Here is an 11,184-nt window from a genome sequence, read left to right as displayed (position 1 = left end):
TTGACGAGTGCTTCTTAATGACAAATGATGATGAGCCGGTTAGCTACCGATATGAAATGACAGATCCCGAATCTGACAAATGGATTGAAGCCATGAACACTGAGATGCAATCCATGAGAGAAAATCAAGTCTGGGACTTGGTTGATCTTCCTCCCAATATCAAGACTGTTGGAAGTAAGTGGGTCTTCAAGCAGAAGACTGAAATAGATGGCAACTTACACATATTCAAAGCAAGATTGGTTGCTAAAGGATTCACTCAAAATCATGGGGTTGATTATCATGAAACTTTTTCACCGGTCACTATGATTAAATCAATTAGGATACTACTTGTCATAGCTGCATGTTATGGCTATGAGATTTGGCAAATGGATGTCAAAACCGCTTTTCTAAATGGAAACTTGGAAGAAGATGTCTACATGTATTAGCTTGAAGGTTTTGTCGACCAAAAACATCCTAATAAAGTGTATATGCTCAAAAGATGCATTGATGGGTTAAAACAAGAATCTCGTAACTGGAATCATCATTTCGATGATGAAATCACAAAGCATGGTTTTATTTAAAATGAAGATGAATCTTGTGTTTACATGAGAACTAGTGGCAGCTCGGTGACATTCTTGGTCCTATATGTGGATCAAATATTGATCATGGGAAATCACATTCCAACTTTACAAGGTGTAAAGACTTGGCTTGGAAAGTGTTTCTCAATGAAGGACCTAGGTGAGGCACAATACATTCTTGGAATTAAAATCTATAAAGATTGATCAAAACGATTAATAGGTCTAAGCCAAGATACATATATTGAGAAATTATTGAAACGATTCAATATGGAAAACTCTAAGAGAGGATTTGTACCCATGGCACATGGTATTGTACTAAGTTCGTCTTAATGTCCTAGCACACAGGTTGAGCTAGACAAGATGAAAGATATTCCATATGCTTCTGCAATTGGATCTATCATGTATGCCATGAATTGTACAGACCTGATCTTGCTTATGCTATGAGCATGGTAATCAAGTTCCAAAAAAATCTAGGGGAGAATCATTGGAGAGTTGTGAAGAAGATCCTAAAGTACTTACGAAAAAACTAAGGATTTTTTCCTCGTCTATGGAGGCATGGAAGAAAGCTTAAGTGTTGGGTGCTACAATGATGCTTCATATACAACTAATCGAGATGGTTCCAAATCGCAATCAGGATATGTGTTCATTATCAATGGGCATGAGGTATCTTGGAAAAGCTCCATGTAATGTGTTGTTGCACAATCCACTACAGAGTCAGAATACATTGCAGCTTTTGAAGTTGCACAAGAGGCTGCTTGGATGAAGAAATTCATTAGGAATCCAGGGGTAGTCCATACCATTAAGCACCTCCTAGATGTTTTATGTGACAAATAGGGTGCTATTGCTTTGGCAAAAGAACCCCGATCACACAAGAAGACCAAGCATATTAGCCGTAGATTCAACTTTATCTTGTATAAAGTTGAAGAAGGTGAAATTTGTATTCGCAAAGTTCACACTAATCAAAATTTGGCAGACCCTTTCACGAAGCCTCTTCCTCAAGCAAAATTTGAAGGACATGCTCGAGGAATAGGACTTCGATATTCTAGTGATTGGATTTGATCTATGTACTAGTATTGAATATTGGAATATTATATAACATCATCTATGGTAATGACTATGATATATATGGCATATGATCTTTTCATTAAATATTTTTTGTGTTCTTTATTAACATGTTTAATACGTGAGTAAATTTATTCACTCTAAAACTCCATAGTTAGTTATTATTATGGGAGGAATAATGAAATAAGACTAATATGAAATGGGATGGTTGACAAAAGTGTTGTAACCAGTTTCGTAGGTACTTACTAGAGAGTAAGTATTGGAGTGACCAGTTCAAGAACATTTCATGGATCGTTGTCATGAATGATACTTGTTAAAAGGTAATATATGTATATCCTTAACACATGAGATACATGTATGGCACATGATTTTTAGGAAAATTATGCTTTGATGTAGTCAAAAGTTGTTCTTTTATTATGAAATTATATAAGCTATTGTCAGGCGTGATGTAAACCATGCAAGAGGCGTATGTAGTGAAGATGGGATATGTTCCTCTTATTCGTTGAGAGTTAGATATCTAACGCCTGATGTAAAGTTGAATACTTATATGAGATTCAATATGATCCATATCTCATGTTCAACATGATTGGTAGCAAAGAGATAAATGATAAACTTACCTTACTCACCAATTGTAGGCTTAGGGGCTTGTAGGGAATTGGGTGTTGATGGAATGACACTATGTCATATGTTGTTGGGGGGAGTGAAATGTTGCTAGACGTTCACCACTGTTTATATCAATTTGATATGAGTCTTTTTCAAGTGGGAGATTGAAAGATCTAATATGTTTAAGAGTCATATTAAAATGATATTGCTAAATAACATATGATCCTAAGGGTCACACTAACAACAACTTGATACAGCTTATTATTTATTAGAATTTGATTTTAATAAATATTCATAAACTCTTATAATATATTGGGAAAAATATTTATTTCATGGAAATAATTATTTTACAATACAAGTAACATATATCATTTCATAATGTATGAATTTATAAGTCATGTACAACATTTTGAACTAGGTAAACCTTTTTGTCTTTTAGCAAAAATACAAAGTTTATATCTTATAAACTTTGAGTTTATAAAATAAAAACATAATCCTCTCGTTTCACAAGCATGGGTCGGCCACGCCTGGAGAAAGGAAGAAGTATGGCTCACTTAATTGTTTAATCTAAAGTATTCATAGTATGGTGCATGCTACAGGACAAGATGGTCTAAATTTCTTAATGGTTAAGGACTCTTGGACCATCATTCTATTATAAATAAGTGAAGAGTGCTTTCATTTTTTGCACTCCTTGTTGATTTGGCCGAGAGCACTTCTCCTTTCTCCATTTTCTCTTTAAAGTCTTGGACTTTGAAGATATTTGTTGCTTGCCTTCTCTTTTTAAGTCATAATATTGTTTTGACTTAAAGCTTAAGACTTGTAGCTATCATTACATTAAGTTAGTACATTGTTGGTGTCTTAAGGGTTCATCCTCACTCCATCAACATCTAAGCCTCCCCTATAGGACTCAAAGTGCTTCAAAGGTTGTTACCACTTCTTCCTTCTATGTTGTGTTTTAAATCTTTCCTTTACTTGCAAGATGATCCTTGGTGGGTGATAAAATCTTTATGTTATTTATAATAAAACACAAGTCTTCCGTTTGCCATTATTTTGTAGTTTTTGAAACTAAGTTTTAAATAAAACCCAACAGTTTTGTGTTTGTATTTACATGATAATGGCTAGAGGAAATCAAAGAGATGATCAATTTCAAGCTCCCGAAGAATTTACTGACCACTAAATTTCGAAATTCCCTAGGAACTTGAATGCAATAACACGTTTGGGGTATAAAACTAAGTTTAGTCAGTTGGAATGGATGACTTGATCTGGTGTTTTTTAACATACACCTACTTAGACGCAGGTGATGTACCTTTATTTACAAGTCGTGGTTAGGACAGCTTGTTCGGAGTTCAGGAGCCTATTTATAGGGATTTTTTGTTGGAGTTCCTAGCTATAATTGCTTTTGATCCTACTAAGGCTCTTGGTGATAGAACTACCTTTTCTTTTAGACTTGGTGGAGTTAGCAGAGAGTGTAGCTCAATCGAGCTTGCTACTAGAATAGGGATTTACACTGTGGCCGAGACGAGGATCATCCTCTTCCAAGAGTTTCTTAGAGCTTATGTTAAATTACCACCTAGGGATTTCAACAAGAGTCTTTTTGGGATGAACTTACGGGTGGTGGGTTTGTGTTGTTGACTTCAAGATGAAATATGATTTGTTTGACTACTTATCGATAATTGCACCAGTTGATTTCTATCTCTCTCACGTATCACAAAAATCAAGAAAGGGTACCTTCGACCAATCTATTTTTCTTATGGACACTTATTACTGCAGGGAGGCACCTAAACCTCCTAGTTGTTGTAGGTACATATTTTGCATGAAAAGGTCAGTGGGCTTAATGAGGGTAGCCCAACTTGTGGTGGGCATTTCGCCACTAAATTAGGTCAATCTTACTCCTTGTTGACGAGAGAGTTTATATGGACAATATTACGTTATGACATGAGGTGAGTATACAAGTTTTGGAAGCACTGAGGCTTATATTACGTAGTTATGATGACATCTTGAGGATATGGACCCATGATGTGGAACCAATGGATGAGTAGCTTGCAATTGAACTAAAGACATGGACACTAGGGAGGCATAGACCTGCTCGTGAGGGTAGGTACTAGAGCATGAGATTGGTATATATTACCTTGCTCAACATACGGACGAGTGCCTGGATCTTATCGAGGCTAGACATTAGTGGTTTTCTCAACATGGATGAGATTCATTTGTTATCAAGTTTATCAGTATCCTGTCCCTTTTCCTTCACCATACTGACAGCCGAGTGATGCAGCCAACCCATCAGGGACACAACAGTAAGATGACGAGGATAATGAGTGTCTCCAATTATCCTTTGTAGTTTTTTTGCATTTATTACACTTAGTATTTTTATTATTTTTTTGGTATGTTTTGGTTCGTTTAAATTATGATGATTTGTTTTATTTTTAGTTTATGTAATTTTCTTTTGTTTTCCATGTTGATGCTCTTTGATGTTTTAGACTTTTGCAAAATTTCCGCCCTTAGAATGTTGGCAGTAAGTTTAGCCACTAGGACCGAGTGTGATTTTGTCATGAGATATATTTTATGAGAGGCATTGCAACACACAAGTGTGGGGTCACTTACCCACACGAGAGCGGGAACGTTGCTTTATCGAAACCCATTACTTTTACGAGAAATGAGACGAGTATTTAGCCTACAAGAATCTTGTTCTTGTTATTCACTGTTTTGGGATCTACATATTTTCTATTATGGTGTTTTTAGGGATCACTTCGCACATTGATTCCCGATCCAAGAAGAAAAAAGCAGCAAATCCAATTTTATTCTTCCAACATATTTTGGAGCAACATAATTCTCAAGCAACCCACTGTCGTTTCGATCTCTCCACTACTACCCCCGGGGGAGTCTGTTTCTTTTTCTCCGTTTACATTTTATGTGCTTTATTTGTTTATAAATATAATGAGGGAATTTTATGAAATAAGTGTGGGTTAGGGGGTCAAACGAATGAGTACAAGCATATTGATTTGAAAATAAAAAAAATTATTGAAATTTTTAAAATTTTATATAGACTTAAAAAATGGTCTAATTTTTAAATCTCATAAAATTTGAAACACTTTGTTATGTTATTGTGTTTAGACTTAGGTTTTTAGTGCTGTGCAGGAAGATCTGATGCGAGCTTCGATGTTTTGTTATGCCAGTATATATTTTAGTCTATTTGTGGCTTCCCTGTCCTAGTCAAATCATGAGAGAAAAACACAACCTTGCGTAATTTGAGGGACATACTAAGTTTTGCTTTGTGAATAACTAGACCTAATAAAAAGCCTACAGGTGACTAGTTTTTCTCCTGGGTCCTTTCTTTTAAAATAAAGCGAGTCGATTTTCCAAGTTCATCTATTCACTTTTCTTTCTTTTTTAGTCTAGTTATTATACAAAATAAGTAACAACTTAGGAGTGAGATCAATCTCTGACCTTTGGAACTTGATAAGTTCCCCACCCCCTCCCCCCGCGCAGATATTTTATATATCTATTCACCTATTTATAAAAGCATAGATGGATGGGAAAAAATATCAATTAAAAGGTTTTCATAGAAAGTCATGGGTCCCATTAGTGGCCGTAGGGATTCCGAGTACTCCAGTGAATCTCTTAGAAAGTTACGAGCTATAACATGAATATAAAGTTAATATTATTTGTTTGCTTGTTATTTTTAAAAGTTGAAATACTTAGAAAATAGAAAAACTTGTGAAAAAAGAGAAAAAGTTCCAAAAAAAAAGTTTCAATAAAAAAAATGTAGTTGTATTCTAGGATAATTATATTATATAGTAGTTTTTCTTATTAAAGTTGAGTCATTTGGAATTTGACATTAACTTGTGAGACGGGGGGATGGGCTTAAATAAATGGGTAAAGGTGTTAGGAATATCAAAAATGAATGTTGTTCAAAATGAAAGGAAAATATTTATGAGAATTGTAACTATCTAGAGTTCGGGAGTACATATGAATCAATAGAGACAAACACACACATTGCGGTTTTGAAGTAAATGATGAGCTCAAAATGGATTTTCTTGTGCGATTTTGGTGCTTAAGCTTTTAATGTGATAATATAATGATAATTAATTTAGTTCTGCTTGGGGTACGAAAAAAACTAGTGTGGGATAGTTTCATAACGTCTATTTTATATACACATTTCCAACGTTTTATTAGTTTATACTATGTTTTTGTATTATTTGGAAATATTTTACAGATGTAATATGTTGCTAGAGCAAAAAGAAAAAAAGTAAACTACTAGAAAACGGAGTTGCAATGCAAAAATAAGGAATGATGTTGAATTAAGCTTCGATGCCTTGTGCTGAAAGTTTATGGCCCATGTAGTTGGTCCAGTGGAATACAACCTTTGAATGATCTATGCCTTGCGTAGATCAACTTACACTCCACGTAGATCGTCGTAGGTATAAATTTGATAAAATATCCATTTATCTTTAGCCAAAGGGAGATCAAGATTTCTAATCATCCTTGGAAAACAAGTAACACCTATATCTGCCGTTTTGAGGGTCTAGAAGGCCGCTGGAGGGCCGTTAAGCTAATTTGAACAAAGATCTAATGGATTAGATAACCGATTCATGCCGAGAATCATTTCGTTTATTGTTCCGACCACTATTAGCATTTGGTTATGATTTTCATATGTTTTAATTTTTATTTAGGACATCAAAACCCTATTTCTTTGTGTTACACTAGATCAATCATTTAGATGATGGATTAATTTGCTATTCTGAGTATTTATTCTTATTTATTTTATTATGTTTGCTTCATAAAAGATCCTCACGCATATGTCAAAGTTTGAGTCTTTTATATTTATTTTTTAGTATTATTGGGATTAGATGATCACTCAATCTTGATGTGCTTGAACCATATGAATTTATGAACGTTAGATTTTTATGACTAGGATTTTTACCATAAACCAAGGACTAAATAGAAATTTTGGTAACTTTAATTTGTGAGCTTATATGTAATGACCATTCATATATATAATTGGCATTATGAACATTAATGTTAGTTTATTATTCAATTCTTGCATAATTCAAACTAAACACTTATTTGCGTGATTATTTGTTCACTTGATCACTGAGTAAATAGCTTTATTAAAATTAAAGGATTAGTAATATGATCACTATGCTAGTCATTGGTGAATGATGAATAAATATTTATTGCACTTAGTAGTTAGTCAGTATGAGATGAAATCCAATCTAAAATCAAAGTACCTAAACTGATTTGTTTCCATTCAGTTTATCTAGTTAGTTTATATGTTGATTTAATTGAGATTTAATTATTTAAAACTCCTTTTTAATGTTTTTGTGTGCTTAGTTTAATCTATAATCAAACATCATAATACTAATTCACTACCGTTCCCCAAGTGTTCCACATTTGGTCTTACCACATCTATACTATTGCACGACTAGGTTCACTGTCTTGTGTGTGTATTAGTTCGGTTGCGAATAAAATTGATTTTATAAATTTAAAACTTGAGCAATTAATATGCATATATATATATATATATATATATATATATATATATATATACATATATATATATATACACACACACACACATATATATATATACATACATACATATATATATATATATATATATATATATATATATATATATATATACGGATAATAAAGCACGAAGAAAACAAAAGATAACATACATGTGATCGCATCTGATGAAACTCTGACGTCCCTTGATTGAGGCTACAATGCTCGGCTCCTCGCTGTTAGGGCTTTCGCCCTGCCCTCACGACCGTCAGTAATCCTCAAAGTAACTGGAGCAAGTGCACTCACTACTCCACCCCATCAACCTCGGACAATCGACCTTCTTGTGGCCCACTTGGTTGCAGTGAAAACACATTGGAACAAATCCACAGGGGTAATCCCTATTGAAATGACCTATCAAACTACAACTAAATCACCCCCTTCCTGTCTGCCGTCATCCACCCTCACAGGCCCTCCCACACTTGTCAGAACGGCCTAAACCTAATTGCCTCCCTAACGCGAATATTGAGTCTTGGGCCTTTTCGCTTGGCCCACTGCGATCTAGATCTGATTTGGCTTCCTCTTCCTAAGATGCTCCAAATCAATCTCCTGCTCTCAGGCTCTATCTATCATGTCATATAATGTCCGACAAGCTGAAAACCTAACAAACTCTCGAATATCGTCTCGCAACATAACATGTTACCTTGTCTTCTTCATCTCCTCGTCGATGGCATACTGCAGAACCAAAAGATATCTATCCCTAAACTTGGAAGTGATGTCCACCACAGTCTTAGTCGTCCTGAAAAGGTCCTGAAACTCCCTTCCCAACTGTTTCATCTCAATTTTTGGGGGGAAACTCCACCCTAAACCATGTAACAAACTCATCTCAAGTCATCGTCTCACTTGATTCGCCTCCCAATGGGAAGTGTGCCTCATTCCACCAATCTCGAGCTCTACCTTTCAGAAGGTAGGAAGCAAATCTCCCCATCGAGCCCTCGGGGTAGAATGTCGTCCGGAAAGCTTTCACTATGTTTGCTAACCACCTCCTACTAGCAATGGGGTCCTTCTCCCCAAAGAACTGAGGAGCTATACAAGCATGGAACTCGTGGAAAGAAAGAATGCGAGCTCCCACAATGGCCATAATCTTAGTGTGAAACACGCTCAGATGCTCATCCAAAATCTCTATGATCCCTTCTTTGACCGAACCGAAGATTACGGGAGTCTGCTCCAATATATTGTGGGTGATCTCTGACGAGATGAACTCCTGCATCCGCTCATCAAACGGGTCAGTGCCAACACATGATCCCGAATCAGATCCTCCGCTACAAGTGCTAATCAACATAATGAAAAGCAACCATACAATAATCAGAACATACCCAAGAATACTCATCCACAGGCTTCCTAGATTCTCCGTGACTCCCTCGCTTCGAATATTGATGTTTGGCTTTCAGTAGTACGGACCTAATACTACCTTTCACACCTATCCATACTTTCTTCAAGTGTTATCTCGAATCCTCCAAGTCATATTCTCAAATTAGTACTCAAAGTACTTGCTAATCAGCTCAACCAAACCCACTTAAGCACTTCCTTGGTTCTTCTAGGTTCCATCCTCAACCTATCATCAACTACTGAAGAACTCCCACTAATATCAGCTAACTACTTCATGAACATAATTGCATGCCACAAATCTAAGATTATCCTTCGAGGAATAGACTCAATCCTAGAACGGTTAGACTTAAACGAGAGCTATGCAATAGAGTCAAATCGATCACACTGAGATTATTTAACCTTTTCAATATGTGACTTGACATATTCACTAAATAGTTACCACACATCGCTAAGCGCTCCACAAAGCATAGAGAAAGCAACATTCATGAAACAATGCTCCAAGCCATAGAACAAACAAAGGACATCCCAAACTTACTTACTACTATCCATGCTAGGGTAGAGTTTTTTATACACAATACAAGATAAAATACACCGTCGAATAAAAAATTCTACCCTAGGACAACAAACAAACAAGGAACAAGAAATAAGGCCAAATTAGTCATTTTAGGGCTATATGATCCTAGTCGTATAAATTTTTTAAAGCATACAATTAGCAATTACTATTACCAATACATATTCCCAATCATAGCATCCAATGCTTCTTATGCTACAAAGCATCACGTATCAAGTCGATCTATCATGCAATTACTGAAGGTATCCCCAACCTTATCCTAACATGCAAAAAATTCATATCATATAGCATATCAACATGTATGGGTATTCTGGGAATCACATACTTGAGCTTGTCTGATTGCACACATCACACCCCTTTTCTTTACAAAAGTATTTTTAGAAATTTGATTACATTTAAAAGGTTACCAACTCCTCAGTTTGAGTTCGGTAACGCCTAAGAGTGTGCCTGAATCCCTCAAACCAAGGCTTTGATACCAACTTGTAACATCCCAAAAATTCTAACGTAAAAAATTCATTTTTATTCAATCAGAAACACCAATAACCATAAACCCGTAAGCACAAAGCTTAGTGATTTCCCCAAAATACCACATAACATACATAGCATTAGGTCTAGCCCACATTTTGGGCCCATTCCACCATAATAGGCCCAACCCATCCAAGCCAATGGGTCCACCCCAACATACATATACAAGAGTCACAGTGATAGCTTACATCCTACATTAACATACAATGGGCGTAGCCCTTCCTGATCCATGGGCCTACCCGAACATACAAATGAGCCTAGCCCATCATACAATGGGATTAGCCCAACATACCATGCAAGAGTCAGAAAGACAATTAGCATTGTAGATCCTAATGGGTCGCCATTGGTGCCTTCCACCCATGAGTATAGTGAGGAGACTAACCTTAATCCAAGCTAATCGAACACACGTGTGGCTGCTACCGGAATCCTCACACTGATCACTGATGGGTTTTGAGCATTACATCAATCCTATGGTGCACATGCAAACCCTAAAGCTTTGTATCTATTTTATCTATTTATACATGAAATAATCCTCCAAAACTCATAAACCCTAGATCTAGCATATTATAATTGAAATTAACATATGAATAGGGTTAGTAATATTACCTGGATTGCTATGTAGCAATAACAATCCCAAACCTTCTTGATCTTGACTTCTGAAAGCCTAGTGCCTCAAATGTTGCACCTCTAATGGATTCAAAAACACCACTAGCAACAATATGACTTAGGAGAGGGAGGAGGAGGCACAAAATTCGTCCAAGGTACTCTTGATAGGATTAGGCACGGATTTTGGTGGCCTTAAGGGTTACTTTTATAGTTAGGCTTCTATGGTTATCAACTAGGAAACCCTAATCCAGTTGCTTATTCCTTAGGCAGCCTAAAGATCCTTCCAGAAGGCCCCTTGGACGATTTCTATATGGACTCTCATATATAATTTGTCCACTGCTTTCTCATGGATCCTAAGCCCAACTT

Source organism: Lactuca serriola, chromosome 5 (assembly GCF_051521515.1).
Source record: "Lactuca serriola cultivar US96UC23 chromosome 5, Lser_US96UC23_V15, whole genome shotgun sequence".
Lineage (NCBI taxonomy): Eukaryota > Viridiplantae > Streptophyta > Magnoliopsida > Asterales > Asteraceae > Lactuca > Lactuca serriola.
Note: the sequence above shows the minus strand (reverse complement) of the source record.